The 15523-nt window shown below is 41.4% G+C and overlaps 1 protein-coding gene across 5 annotated transcripts in view; it reads left to right on the forward strand.

Moving 5' to 3' along the window:
* The window catches only part of LOC137267943 (uncharacterized), an 80112-nt gene that overhangs the window by 34346 nt on the left and 30243 nt on the right, over positions 1 to 15523 (forward strand). The window contains exon 1 of one of the 5 annotated variants that reach the window (XM_067802397.1): positions 7349 to 7497. The exons of 3 other annotated variants lie outside the window; for them this stretch is intronic. The gene's annotated coding sequence lies outside the window, so the exon portion shown is untranslated. Of the gene's footprint in view, positions 1 to 7348; positions 7498 to 8779; positions 9095 to 15523 lie in introns of those variants that run through there. One more of the 5 variants, XM_067802398.1, reaches the window with a different exon arrangement.

Genomic DNA, 15523 nt, shown 5'->3' on the forward strand with positions numbered 1-15523 from the left:
GTAGAGGTGGTTTCGGTTAACCCCCCAAACCCACTTTAGCTCCCTGAATGCAAAACGTTACCTTAAATATGGTCTTTGGCTTCAAAAGGAGGGGTTCGGACTCCCTGAACACTCTCCACCCCGCCCTGGACCGGCCAATGTACCACTGTGAGTTTCCGAACACCCAACATACAAAACTTATCCCTGTAAACTTAACATTGGTAAGTCTTGAGCACCTTAACTTCATAATGAACGGACATATGCATGCAGTCATCGCGATGAGCTCGACCTACATGTAAACCAGCTTAGATGTGTTTGACAGATTCGCTTCACATGATTTGGTGAGCACAAATCATTTCCTACTGAAGGCAGCAGCTGAATGCAGTGTCAAATGCTTTTAAAACTTAATGATCAGGAAGACGCCTAGTCACTGAAACAATGGCAACAAGTCATTGTGTAAACGTCTTGGACGTCAGCAAATGGATGCACATCTCGACATGCAGCTACATGCAGGTGGATCAGCTAAATGCATGTGTATCAGCTACATGCAGATGGATCAACTACATCCAAATGGATCAGCTAAATGCAGGTGTATCAGCTACATGCAGATGGATCTACTACATCCAAATGGATCAGCTAAATGCAGGTGTATCAGCTACATGCAGATGGATCAACTACATCCAAATGGATCAGCTACATGCAGGTGAATCAGCTAGATGCAGGTGGATCAGTTACATTAGTTAAATCAGGTACATTCAGATGGATCAGCTTCATGCAGGTGGATCAGCTACATGCAAGTGTGAGCTAGGTACCTCGTTAGGATGTGAGAGCCAATACAAGTCGGTGCACCTAGTGGCAGCAAGAGTTGTATACTCCCCAGGGAGTTGAGGCTGATAGTACGATGTGACGCTGAGACTGACGTCCAATGACCGAGGGAAACAAATACCAGCGCCTTGAGCAAGCAACAGCTACATGTATATGTGCGCTATGTAAATATCCTATAATAATATCATAATAAGCTACATGCAGGGGTATCAGCTGCTATCGCAGGATGCTCTTCCCTTCCTCCAACTCTACAGGAACTCGGAAATGCTCTTACTGTAACGAGGAACAATGTTCCCTTGGTAACAATCTAGAACCATCTTGGGGACATGAGACAACGGTACCAGGCTGTGGTTACGCCGCCTTGATCACAAACGCGTGCCGATTTTCACAACAAATATTTTACGTGAATTTTGTCATCCTCGACAATGTTTTGAGTAGTATATTACAGGTGTGTTGACAGAACGATGGCTATATTTCCAGTGGTATATTTATTACAGAAGTGTTAACTGGACGATAACACTGTTTTCTCCAGAATATTACAGGAATATTCACAGAAGGATAGCAATGTTCTTAGTAGTATATGACAGAAGTGTGAATAGAACGATGGCGCGCAGTGTGTTGTTTTCAGTAGTATATTTATTACGGGAGTGTTAACTGGAGGACGACAGTGTTTTCATTAGTGTATCACAGGAATGTTAACAAAACTATGGAAATGTTTTCGTAATATATGTATTACAGGAGTGTCAACAGGGCGTGAACAATGTTTTCGGTAGTGTCTTTACTACAGCAGTGTTAACTGGACGATAACAATGTTTTCAGTACTATATTTTTTGCAGGAATGTTAACAGGACGACGGCAATGTTTTCATGCCATATTACAGGAATGTTAACAGGACGACGGCAATGTTTTCAGTTGTTTATTACAGGAATGTTAACAGGACGATGACAATGTTTTCAGTTGTTTATTACAGGAATGTTAACAGACGATGACAATGTTAACCGGACGATGACAATTTTTTCAGTACTATATTTATTACAGGGGTGTTAACAGAACGATAGCAATGGTTTCACTAGTATATTACAGAGATGTTAACAGGACGATGGCAATTAATGTTTACAGTAGCATATTTATTACAGGAGTGTTAACGGGACGATAGCAATGTTTTCAGTAGTATATTTATCTCTCTCTCTCCATCTAACTATCTGTGTCTCTTGTCAGTGATGCATTTGGATATCTTTGGTAGTGTGCACTCATATGATAATAATTTGCAATAAGCAGTGCGGAATATTTGTTGTTAGCGGCTTTCAAACATGTGATACTCAAATGACAAATGCATGTATACTGTATATCAACAACACCTCAGGAAGCTCTCCATTTCTGTTCTAAAGCCTGCTTTGCTTGTTTGATCAAATCCTCTAGTATCAAATGTTCTTGACCAGCCTCCCTTACAACACTTCCTATCATATTAGCCTCAAACAGGCATTATAGATTGGCTCTGGATTGGATTACTAATGAGGATATCCGTTCCAAAACATGACTTTTAACTTTCGTCAACGATGTTGACAAATATCGCCCCTCCTCCTTGCTCCTTTGACCCATGCTGCCTGCAATCTCCAGCCTCGTCTTCCCCGGAGAACAATGTTGACTACTTGATACGTTATCGATCGGGCGCCGCACACTGCTTCTATAATAACCACTACGCGCCTGGTCAAGGAGGATCCCTCGAAGCTCCCATAATATGTTGCCTCTACTCTCATACAAGCCGCTTATTTACTATCCTGACAGTGATTGGGGCTTGAATAATGCAATGCCCAGCTTTCCTAAGAATACGCAGCCAGTATAATATCAATACCAAAGCGCGATAACTCCGTTTGTCGTGTGAGGACGACGATTGGCACGAATGTTGCTCGCACCAGAACACAGCACGCAACATTGTTGGTCATTAATTCTAAGGGAGATAACTGTCATCATCCACGGTGTCATTATATGTCAGGTTCCGGTTTAGGTGGTTCTGATTGTTTTGTAATCTAATTTAAAATCCTCCATAAGAGAAATTAGCCGCAAATACCATGAACGTTGTTGGACCTTCAAGGAAACACGTATAGTTTCTGTAGCAGTCTGGAGCGTACTCAGAACATACCGAGGAGGGAGGGGGTCTTCCGATTAGGTTAATATCCCAGATTATGTTATGTACGTTCAGGAGGCGATTTGTAACTGAGAACTTACTTGTAGATCACTATATCGGTCTATTCATGCTCAACAAATGTTTTCCTTGTAATTCCTTTATATCGTACTGGATTCCACAGTTCAGATAGATAGATAGATAGATAGATAGATAGATAGATAGATAGATAGATAGATAGATATGCTCTACACATGCAGTGTGTATTTCTACTTACAAATATGCTGTCCACAATGTTTTTTCTGCATACACACATGCTTTTAACGTGAACTTTGTGTATCTGCACACACATATGCTCTCCAAATATGCTCTCCAATTTCTAAATACAACAAAGTTCTCCAAGTACTTTGTGTATTTCTACATACAGATATTATGCTCTCCCTGTGCATTGTGTATTTCTGCGTAGAAATATGTTTACCACGCGCAGTGTTTATTTCTACATACAGATATGCGCTCCACGTACATTGTGCATTGTGTATCTCTGCATGCAACAATAATCTCCACGTGCAGTGTGTATGTCTACACAAAAATATGTTCCCCACATACAGCGTGTATTTCGGCATACAGAGGTCTGCTCCATGTACAGATATGTACACATGCTGCGTGTATTTCTGCAAAACGGCCATACTGTACACATCCACTATGTATTTCTACATACAGGCATACTGCATACATCCACTGTCTTTCTACATACAGATATACTCTACACATTCACTGTGTATTTCTACATACAGACATACTGTATACATTCATTGTGTATTTCTACATACAGACATACTGCACACATCCACTGTGTATTTCTACATACAGACATGGGCGGTGGGGTAGCCTAGTGGTTAAAGCGTTCGCTCGTCACGCCGAAGACCCGGGTTCGATTCCCCACATGGGTACAATGTGTGAGGCCCATTTTTCTGGTGTCCCCCGCCGTGATATTGCTGGAATATTGCTAAAAGCGGCGTAAAACCAAACTCACTCACTCACTCACTCACATACAGACATACTGCACACATCCACTGTGTACTTCTTCATACAGATATGCTCAGTGCCAGCGGCATGTATTTTCACTTACGCATCTGTCTTTCACACGCAAGAGTATTCTTGTTGTACAACATAGATTATGACATGCAAATGCGGATATCTCTCATATTATGCACTATGCATTCATATTCATAGATATGCATAATGTAGTACTGCTTTTAATAATTCTATTCTGGGTATTGCCCCTCCAAGACCACTTTGTAATGGTTGCATTGGTATGATAAAAATATCCTCATTCGTTTAATAACTTGGTAACATTAACAGTAACATGTGGAACATCGGAGAGCAATTCCACTGTACAATCTACTGCCTTTCCCTCTTTAGCTAGGCGTTGGCAGTTCATCTATATGTCAAATGCACACAACAAAGCTAATTTATGTGCGAAAGCGACTAAGAAACATATAATTATATGAGAGAACGTAATAACGATCAGGAGCGAGCTGAATCTATCATTTGGTACAGAGGCTAGTTCCTAAAACACTAATGTATAAATCTCAGTGCAACAGCCAATGTTTTGCGAAGAATCTGCTAGCCATATACCTGTAACATGGAGGCTTAAACATCTTAACATCCCGTAGCATGCTGGAACAGTTGAAGTAAACCTGGGTAACTGCAGCTCTAACCGCATATAATACGTGAGAACAGTAGAGGCAATAAAATAACAGGTCTCCAATCTGGAGACAGCTTTTCGTGCTGTGAGTGTATTCGTCTATGCTTCAGATGCTCCGATTTCGATCAAAAGAAATTGGAACGGCGTGGCTCTCATAATTCAGCTTCGTTTGATCTTCCTAAGGCATCCTTTTCATTTCAGCAAAACCGACTGGTGTTCGGGAACGTTGGTTACCAGGCGACGCGCTGCCTTTAATCTCTGGCAATATTAATTTTATCCTTCGTAAATCTGGAATGACTGCTGCAAAGAAATGTTCTTTTCCTATTTCTGACTGAGCACATTTTGAGATGGCAATATAACGTCTGACGATCCCCAGTATTGCTATTGATTTGTGTCACTTTTATTGATTTGTATCGCAGTCCTGCATCAATAATTGATTAGTTTGGTTTGAAATATGATTTGCCTTGAAATAATATCTTGATGTTCCAAGATATTTTCGTGATTGAATAGAATCACTGTGACGATCATCATCTTACCTATAGTTTTGGGAAGACGACAGTGTCGATTCCCATTCGGATAGTGTAATGTTCCTGTCACATAGCGTCCATGGCGCCGCCATGTCAGGAATACGCATTGAATTATTTTTTCATGTGCATATAGTCTGTCTGTACATATTACGACGGCACCCACAAAATGAAAGCACATACTGTTTTATCGCTTTTCAGCATCAAATGCTAATTCATGATATCGATTTACATACAACCAAATATTGAACAATAGGTCGTACAGCGTGACAAATTCTGAATACAAATTTTGCGGAACAGCCACTGAATTTACTTGTGCTACCTCTATCTGTTGTATTTATCACTGATCTCTTCGCGTTTTCATGTTAGCAATGGGGTGTATAGAGCATGTGTGTTGAAGTCTGTGCATGAAACATGTGATTTGAATATTGACGATGATCTGTGTGTGGTGAGTACATCAGGGAGACAAGCCGAGTGACAGCATGGATTAGATCGACCCTGTCATACATGGTGTCTACATGTGGTGTTCCTAGTTGATGGCTTCCCTTTCCACCGAGCAGATAATCTCCATACGTCACATACACTGTAAATGTAGGTCGTGTCTGTCTTGTACATGCGTGTGTTGTCTAAGTGATGTACTCACTCTGATTAACTGCCTCTCGAGTAATCAAACTAAAGGCTGATAAAAACGTATGTGCCGGCGTCTGATGCCGGGATGGGGCATGTAACTCACACTCTTAAACTGGGAACAAGTATGTCGGAAGATTTCGAATTACAAAAGAATGTCCCATGGTATGAGAAACCTTTCTGAGACTGCTATCAGAGACGTCTGCTTTCGGAGCAGCATAACATATTTCTGCCTCTTGCTATCGAAGTTAAGGGTCGGGGTGGAAGACAGGACGGTAATGTCAGTGCTGTGGATATTTTACACACCGTGATTTATGAGTACTGGGTTTTGAGGTATATACAAGGAACGCCCATCGTACATGATAATTTTGATAATAAGCAGTTTTCCATTAAGAAAATTGTTCGATATTATTTATTTCCAGATGCCTTTTAGTATCCAATTTAAACAAGAATAATGGTACGAAAACACATATGATCAATATGGACAAGCAAATAAATACCAGTTGGGTCTGGGAATGTGGTTGAACTGCATGTACACCAAGGCATTTTAACACATCATTTAAATAATGTGATTACCAGTTACCAGTCGGCGGAGTTTAGTTAGTAAAATAGTTTGGTATATGTACGTATAATCGTATTCACTGGGATGGCAAATTGCTCTTTAAGTATTTTGACATAACGTAGATTTGCAATTCAACATCCCAAAACCATGACGTCACTCTGATTGCACTGGTTAAATGAGACAAGAGTCCATGTAGTGTTTGATCATATGCATATACGTTCGTGTAGTGACATCTCCGCTGTGAACGTGAAACATACACCTTTGTGAGTGAGAACGTCTTGTTTATTGCACAGAGCGACGTTTCGATGTCTTGCACTGTTATGTTTAGCTGGATAATGGTATAAGAATCAATATCGAAACGTCGGTCTATACGATATACGAGAGGTTATCATCAATAAGGTTGTATTTTCATATTTGACTCACCAGTCTTTAAACTGGCTATCAAACGATTAGGCAAAACGTGTTATGATAATATGAGGTGTATCCTGTTTTAACAGGACATTGTGTTGTGTGACAGGAATAATAGTCAGAGTCCAACAGTAGTTTACTATCATTCAACAGCAAGTGATCAATTAGTAACCCAGTGAATGCTTGTTGTATATATACATACCAGCCTGTATGGGGTTACATAAAGAAAACATGGTTACAGAATGTTTCTGGGACATGAATGTGAGTCTTGGCAGATGTTTCTACCCGGGTCAGTCGTTGGAATATCGAAAATACATTGAAATATTAATTTGTAAAACAAGCCGAAATTTCTCATTGCATCCATTTGTGCAGCGCTGAATAATACATACATAGTGACAATAATACAACATGGGTAATAGGTCTGAAACAAAATTGATCAAACAAACATCCTCAACGCTTTAAATATTTCTCCCTGCGTATAATAACTCAAGTATACTCGACTGGTAAGTTAATTTCACATTGTTGTGATCGGTGTAATTGTGACACCGGCCTATCGCCCCATGCGTAGAGCGCCTCCGCCATGTGCACAGGCTGTCTATTGACTCCTTCTACATGGAAACCGGAAGCTGGTGTATGCTTGAAGCATTGCCTCGCATTGAAAACACGGAGTGGGGATTACTAAAGATGCCTGGATAGAGGGAAATGCTCATATGCAAACTTAGTACTTTTCTACGTGTGAAAGGTAAGGTACTACTGAATCATCTTGCTTGATTGCTTTAATATTGCTTTCGTCAAAATGACCATCAACTATCGTCTTGGATATCGATCGGGGCAGCTCTTAAAAGCGAGATACAACCGTTAGCTCCCTCCAACCGCTCGGCAAGATGGCTGGTCTGTACATAGACAACATGTACAATGAAGGTATTGTGGTAGCAAGGTTTAGTAAGGCAGTGATATTCAGGCTTTGCCGACATACAGGACGTTCATTGTTTGAAGTACTTCAGTGAATCGCAAGAAGAAGCAAAGGATGATCATAAACTTAAACCGACTTCTTACCGTTTTTGCACGCTCGTCGATTCCAAAAATGTTTTCAAGCAAAACAACATAAATTTCACTGCTAGGATTCTGGAGCTGTTTACGTGATGTTTAATCACAGTTTACTCCCCAACTGTCTAATTTGTTATCAGTTATCCCTTAAGAAATCAATGTGTGTGGAAAGGAAAGCAACACATTCAGCAGACACACAACACTTCCTAAAATATGAATATCGGTCGTATCTGAAATGTTGCCATAGTAACCGGGAAGACATATTTCTCTTCGGCGCATCAGTGTTTGTATGCGTCATATTTCACAAGATGGTGCACAGCAACACGTTCTGTCAGTGCTAGAAATATTTATCTCCAATAAACAGTGCGCTGTTTGGGAAACCATTCCTAGTCATCCGCGTGTCAAGTGAAATCCAAGTCCTCACCTAACAGAAACATTAATTAGTAATAGGTGCGAAATTTAACCAGGTGCACTGATGTACACATGGTGAATAGCTTGATGATCTGATACCTGCTAATACATAGTATATACATATTTAATTCCCAATTTGGTCTACGGAAATATTAAGAGAAACTATCTATGAATATGATACTCGCAGCATTCATTGGGGATACCAAAACCAAATTATAAAACGTGAATATTATGATTTAATAAGATTGGTAAAACACACACCATGTACAGAGAAGTACTAGAATGCTGAGTGTACCCACAAATGAAAGCAACACAATGTTGCAAAACCACTGGTCATGTGGATTAAAGACAGCCATGGGGTAAGTTGTGTACGCAAACATTCATGCGTGATACCTACCGATTTTCTCCAGAGGTGTTATTCACACCTGGTAACTGTTATCAAGACAATAAGGCGGGTCCCTCTCCTCTTTGTATAAATGAATACGATGTCTTCATTGAAATTCACTGTAGCGTGAAGCGTACCGTGAATGGGGAGCAGTGTTAACACGCCGAGGGGGTCGGATGGGTGGGGGGTGATGTTGCTGGCAAGGTCTGGCTCAGCAGGCATATGGGGATTTGTGTCAAGCTCAAAAGGGGTAGGCCTGGCTCTGTTCTCAATTGACGGACACATGTGACCGGTTTAGGCGGTGACATTCGTCTCCGGTGATCGACCATGGAAGACCCCTGGTAAACTACTGACAGTACACGTACTTCTCACTCTTCATCCCCTGTTCCATCAACGTGATGCAGCTTTAATTAATGTTACTTCATCTCCCGATAATTCTTCTTATGGCTTGTTGCCCATCGACATCCTTCCCTGTTCCACAGCTGATAGCTGCAACGTGAGTACTAACAAGCCTTGTGTTATAGTGATTGTGTTATGGTCTTGATGATGTCGCCATCGGTGTTCACACCATACAATCAATATACATGTGTGAAGTACATTCAGATGTACAGCTGTGTTTCCCAGTAATGATCGTGTAGCACATGGACGTATAACAACGACTAGTTATTACACACTGCCGTTTAGAAAGTGGTCAAATGTAACGTATGTTTATTTGGGATAACACTTTCTTAGTTAAGTACAAATTCTAGAACTTTTTTGGTTGATTCCCATCCGCGAGATTCTCGGATGGGACTCAACCACAAAAGTTCTCAAATTTGTACTTTACTAAGAAAGTGTTATTCCAAATATGTCATATGTAACAACGATTAGGAATGTAGTAACCTCACCAGGCAGTTTGACGATGTTGTACCTCAGATTTACGTACGATTTAGTTGGAATTATATTTTTGAAAGATTGATATGTTAAGCACTTTAAGACATCAGATATTTTACACCAATTGTTTATGTCGGTTTTGGAAGTTTTGATATTGTATTTCAGCATGCTGAGTTTAAAACATGATGTATTGTAGCTGTCATTGTCTGACTTGCCAAGTAAACATAACGTTCGTGCCCAGCGTTATTGTTATTGGTCTGCTGGTTACTCTCGACAAGTGAAGTTGATAACGCGAGCGTGATATATAGACATAACAAGGACGGCTTAATGTTAAAAGAAACCTTAGTTTGCACGATTTCCTCCGTATTGTTGAGACAATGTTTGACAGGTGTCATACAATGGGGAGGACACAGGTTCACAACAGTGCTTCCTCACTGTGAGGTGTTGTATCTGGAGGTAGTCACGTGTACAGTGACGCGACGCATTCACATGTCAGGCGCGGCAGTATTACTCACCTCAGCAGTAAAACTCAGTGTGTCAAAGATACACGCCAACACGGCCGGTGTAAAGTCTCTCTCGTACAGTATGACACAATGCACCATCAACCGCACTACACTCAAGCTGATGCACTCAAATTAGATGTGTGTACGTGCCTCGCTGCCATCGCCCCCTGCAGCGCTTGAAGCTAGATTTCTGCAGGAGTATTTATCCACCTGTCACTGTGTGCAATCCAGCCAAAGGGAATGGTTTGAGTATAACGCGATCACGTGACTTAATCTACTGTAAATTATTTGAAGCGGATATTACTTAAATAATTTAGCAGATCGATATCAGTAAAACAGTTCACATTGTTCCTGGTCAGCCTATTAGGATCAGTAGTTTGATATAAAACCAGATACATTCACGGATAAGGCTGTAAACATAACTTACCACAACACCGGCAGTTGCCTTTCTGATTGACCCTAGAACATTCTGTCAGTTGTTTCTGTCAATACGAAACACAGGAGATAAGATATACCAGAGTATGCCGATCGCTGCTATGCTAAAGCCATAGAAGTAGCAAGTCTAGATTTCCCCAGGTTCTGAATCTGGTCTTTCAGTTTGAATGGGTACGTTTGTTACCACCAAAATCATATATATGTTTAGAGACTAAGCGTTAGTCTAGATGCACTCAAATACTGACATAATCTCTGCAACCTGATATTAAGGGTAAGTTGCAGTCATATGAAGTACTGGGTAGGACGAAGAGGTTCAGAGTTTCATTCACACAATTCTAATGTTAATTTTAAGATGTGTGACTAATAGCTATGCAGGCTTGGCGTCGGTTAAGGTCAACACTCACATTGCTCAATATGTAACTGTCAGATGGGATACACAATACTCTGGTCTCACCGTGTTGGTCGAACAATGAATCATGTAGATATTGAATTAACGTTATTTTCTGAAGCATCACGTGGACCTTTATAATTATAGATGATGCGGATTCGCGAAGACACGTTTGCAACACTGTAGCGACGTAGATCATGACGTGTCGGATACGGACATTCATAGGACACTGGCCATAATAAGTTATGGATATTGGTACTTTTATGACTAATATCTTGTCAGTGTGTCAATAAATAAATATATCACTATTAATAATTTCAAAAGTTACATATATCCCTAACTGTTTTGTACAATATATTTGGTAATGTCAGTTCTGTGTTATGGAAAACTCACAGTAGTGATGGTGGAGGTGGTACTGGGCATATTGTTACATTGTTTCTGTCACCTTTTCAGTTAACCCGAGACATGTTTCACAGTCGACATAGTTCTGGCTTTTACCTCACCTTATGCTGGCTGTTGGCATGCCCTCTCCCCCTAGGACTGACGACTGACGTGTTATTGTAGCGTTTAACCAACAGGTGCTAACCCCTCTCTCCCAGTACTCGCTCTCTATTGTACGTCTAAAACAGGAAACTGAGGATGATCGGTGTACTGATGTTCGTTTAGACTCCAAAGAGGAGCATTACCGTTAAATTCAGTCGTAGCCAAACTTTTTGCCATGAAACACAAAACATCTTATGCGGAATTCCAAAAATACCCAGATAGCAACACTATCCCACCAGACAGACAATAAACATGTGATAAGTTTGATGAAGAAAATAACGGTTTTAAAGTTCTGTAGCATAGAATATAGCACTACACTGTCACGTAATGGTGGCGGGCAGTCTGCTGTCACGTAATGGTAGTGGACGTTCTGCCTGGTTTGGTTTAAGCATATTATATTCACAGAGAAAAGGATTAAGAGTAAGTTCTCCAACTTAGAACACCCTTTCCTTGGAATGTATATAGATAGTATAGATTCCTGCAACTAGAGATGACAGATGTTGGCTCGTAGGTAGTAGAAGTGAAAAAGAGATAGAGCTATACAGAATAACACAGAAATGATATGCAAATCGTTTTGTCTCACTAATGAATGATTGCACTAACTTGAATACATTTGTATTTTCGCATGATGATGGGTCTGCCCTTCCTTCTAACAAAAGTTTGAGGTCAACTGGAGTACCAGCTGATAAGCAAATGCACATAACAGATAACATGAAGTTAACTCTCTGCCGTTTGTACAATGAACATTCAAACGGATAGTGATACGAAACCTTAAATACGTTCTGCTGTCACGTAATGGTGGTGGACAGTCTGCTGTCACGTAATGGTGGTAGACAGTCTGATGTCATGTAATGGCGGTGGACAGTCAGCTGTCATGTAATGTCGGTGGACAGTCAGCTGTCATGTAATGGTGGTGGACAATCTGATGTCATGTAAAGATGGTAGACAGTGTGATGTCATGTAATGGCGGTAGACAGTCAGCTGTCATGTAACGGTGGTAGACAGTCTGATGTGTGTAATGGTGGTGGACAGTCTGATGTCATGTAATGGCGGTGGACAGTCAGCTGTCATATAATGGTGGTAGACAGTGTGATGTCATGTAATGGTGGTAGACAGCCTGATGTCATGTAATGACGGTGGACAGTCAGCTGTCATGTAATGGTGGTGGACAGTCTGCTGTCACGTGATGGTGGTAGACAGTCTGCTGTCACGTAATGGTGGTAGACAATCTGATGTCACGTAATGGTGGTAGACAGTCTGATGTCATGTAGTGGCGGTGGACAGTCTGATGTCATGTAATGGTGGTGGACAGTCTGATGTCACGTGATGGTGGTGGACAGTCTGCTGTCACGTAATGGTGGTAGACAGTCTGCTGTCACTTAATGGTGGTACACAATCTGATGTCATGTAATGGTGGTGGACAGTCAGCTGTCATGTAATGGCGGTGGACAATCTGATGTCATGTAATAATGGTAGACAGTCTGATGTCATGTAATGGCGGTGGACAGTCAGCTGTCATGTAATGATGGTAGACAGTCTGATGTCATGTAATGGTGGTAGACAGTCTGATGTCATGTAATGGCGGTGGACAGTCAGCTGTCATGTAATGGTGGTAGACAGTCTGATGTCATGTAATGGTGGTAGACAGTCTGATATCATGTAATGGCGGTGGACAGTCAGCTGTCATGTAATGGTGGTGGATAGTCTGCTGTCACGTGATGGTGGTAGACAGTCTGCTTTCACGTATTGGTGGTAGACAATCTGATGTCACGTAATGGTGGTAGACAGTCTGATGTCATGTTGTGGCGGTGGACAGTCTGATGTCATGTAATGGTGGTGGACAGTCTGATGTCACGTGATGGTGGTGGACAGTCTGCTGTCACGTAATGGTGATAGACAGTCTGATGTCACTTAATGGTGGTAGACAATCTGATGTCATGTAATGGCGGTGGACAGTCAGCTGTCATGTAATGGTGGTGGACAGTCTGATGTCATGTGATGGCGGTGGACAGTCAGCTGTCATGTAATGGTGGTAGACAGTCTGATGTCACGTGATGGCGGTAGACAGTCAACTGTCATGTAATGGTGGTGGACAGTCTGATGTCACGTAATGGTGGTAGACAATCTGATGTCACGTAATGGTGGTAGACAGTCTGATGTCATGTAGTGGCGGTGGACAGTCTGATGTCATGTAATGGTGATAGACAGTCTGATGTCACTTAATGGTGGTAGACAGTCTGATGTCATGTAATGGCGGTGGACAGTCAGGTGTCATGTAATGGTGGTGGACAGTCTGATGTCACGTGATGGCGGTGGACAGTCAGCTGTCACGTAATGGTGGTAGACAGTCTGATGTCATGTAATGACGGTGGACAGTCAGCTGTCACGTAATGGTGGTAGACAGTCTGATGTCATGTAATGGCGGTGGACAGTCTGCTGTCACGTGATGGTGGTAGACAGTTTGATGTCATGTAATGGTGGTGGACAGTCTGATGTCATGTAATGGTGGTGGACAGTCTGCTGTCACGTAATGGCGATGGACAGTCTGCTGTCACGTAACGATGGTAGACAGTCTGCTGTCACTTAATGGTGGTAGACATTCTGCTGTCAAGGAAAGAGGGAAGACGTTCTGCCGTCACGAAATGGTGGTAGACTGTCAGCTGTCAAGTCGTCGTTGTCGACGGTTAATGTATAGAAACATTGACAATCTGACGAACACCGTGGCTACGACCAGTGACACCGTCGGACACCATGGGTAGACAGTGTGGTGTCTGGGCACGATGCAGTAACCTCAAGATAGTAGAAAAATGCCGGTCTAGTATGAGTTCGGATGGTGACTGGAAGCATAGACCTTTTTGACATGCTGATCACTTGTTTATCAGGAATAGGTCATTGACTTCGGTTTGGAATGGCGTTCACCTCTCCGCTTTACGGCATATTCCAGCCGTGACTGCCTATGAGACTCAAGTTACTTGTAAGAATAACGTGATCTAGAAGTGCCAGGTCAGGTTATGAATAATAAGGCACTAAATATCAACTAGGTGATTATCATATTTATTTGTTGTCTAATTACCACGGATGGTGTACGACTAGCCAACTCTCCGGTCCAAAATGTCACAAGCTCTCTGCGTCACGTCTCATTGAAACATCATTGTTTGTGATACATCGATTGCACCGCTCTTCACCCGTTTTCCATTGGCAGAGTGTGAAATGGGTCAGTGGTGTATATGTCCGTTAGACGCCCAATGTGGAAAATAAGTTTTACTTACTTCAAATTGATTCTTCCGACAGGGGAGATAAAACTGTTAACGTAACGTTGAAATGGCGCGTTTCGTGGCATGAAGGCACGATTGCGACCCTGGACACCATTGGTGTTCGAAAGAAGTCATGGGAAAAATAGTTATTATATAGCATGGTGTTCTCAAGTTATTTACTTTGTATATACTGTATTTTAGGAATACTATTTCACTTTTATCTTCAGTAGTAAAAACATCGTGTTCTCCAGACATTTGGTGAAACTAATTCTACAACAGTCATGAAAAGGCCCTGTTCTTCATTTACTTTGTTTATGTGGATCGTGTAAATAATATACCGTTTCACTTTCATTTTCAAATCAGCAACTTTCAAAACTACCTGTTCTCCAGTTGCGTAGAAAGTACTGTAGTGATGGGATGATACATTACCAATGCTGACTTGACTGAGTTTATGGACTTTTTTCTTTGACTTGTTTTTCTACACAAATCTATGACGTTTTCCCCACAACCTTGTGCCAAGGAATCATTGGACTCTGAGGACTGTAACTCTCATAGTTTGAAATAGACTTTCGACGGCTGCCATGCAACGCACAACGAGACACTGGCCAGCTGTAGGTAGGGTTACGGGAAGGTGAAGCTCAGTACACCGAGAAGGCGAGATTAATGAAGTTTTAACTCACATAGTGTGTCATAACGTTAAACTTATTCCACCATTCCTACCTTTAAATAACTGTAGAACCAACTAACAACAAGAGGACTCTCAAAAGTACCAGTGCAATTACAAACTTGAAGCTGTGTTCACGTTTTCTGTGCTTGTGTATATGTTTTCCCACTATACCGCCGTATAACTTGCAGTTTGTGGATGATGGCTCATAGTCATAATCACAAAAGACATAATTTTCTTGCTGTTTGAGAATTTTAATTCATTC

This window comes from Haliotis asinina, chromosome 16 (genome assembly GCF_037392515.1).
Source record: "Haliotis asinina isolate JCU_RB_2024 chromosome 16, JCU_Hal_asi_v2, whole genome shotgun sequence".
NCBI lineage: Eukaryota > Metazoa > Mollusca > Gastropoda > Lepetellida > Haliotidae > Haliotis > Haliotis asinina.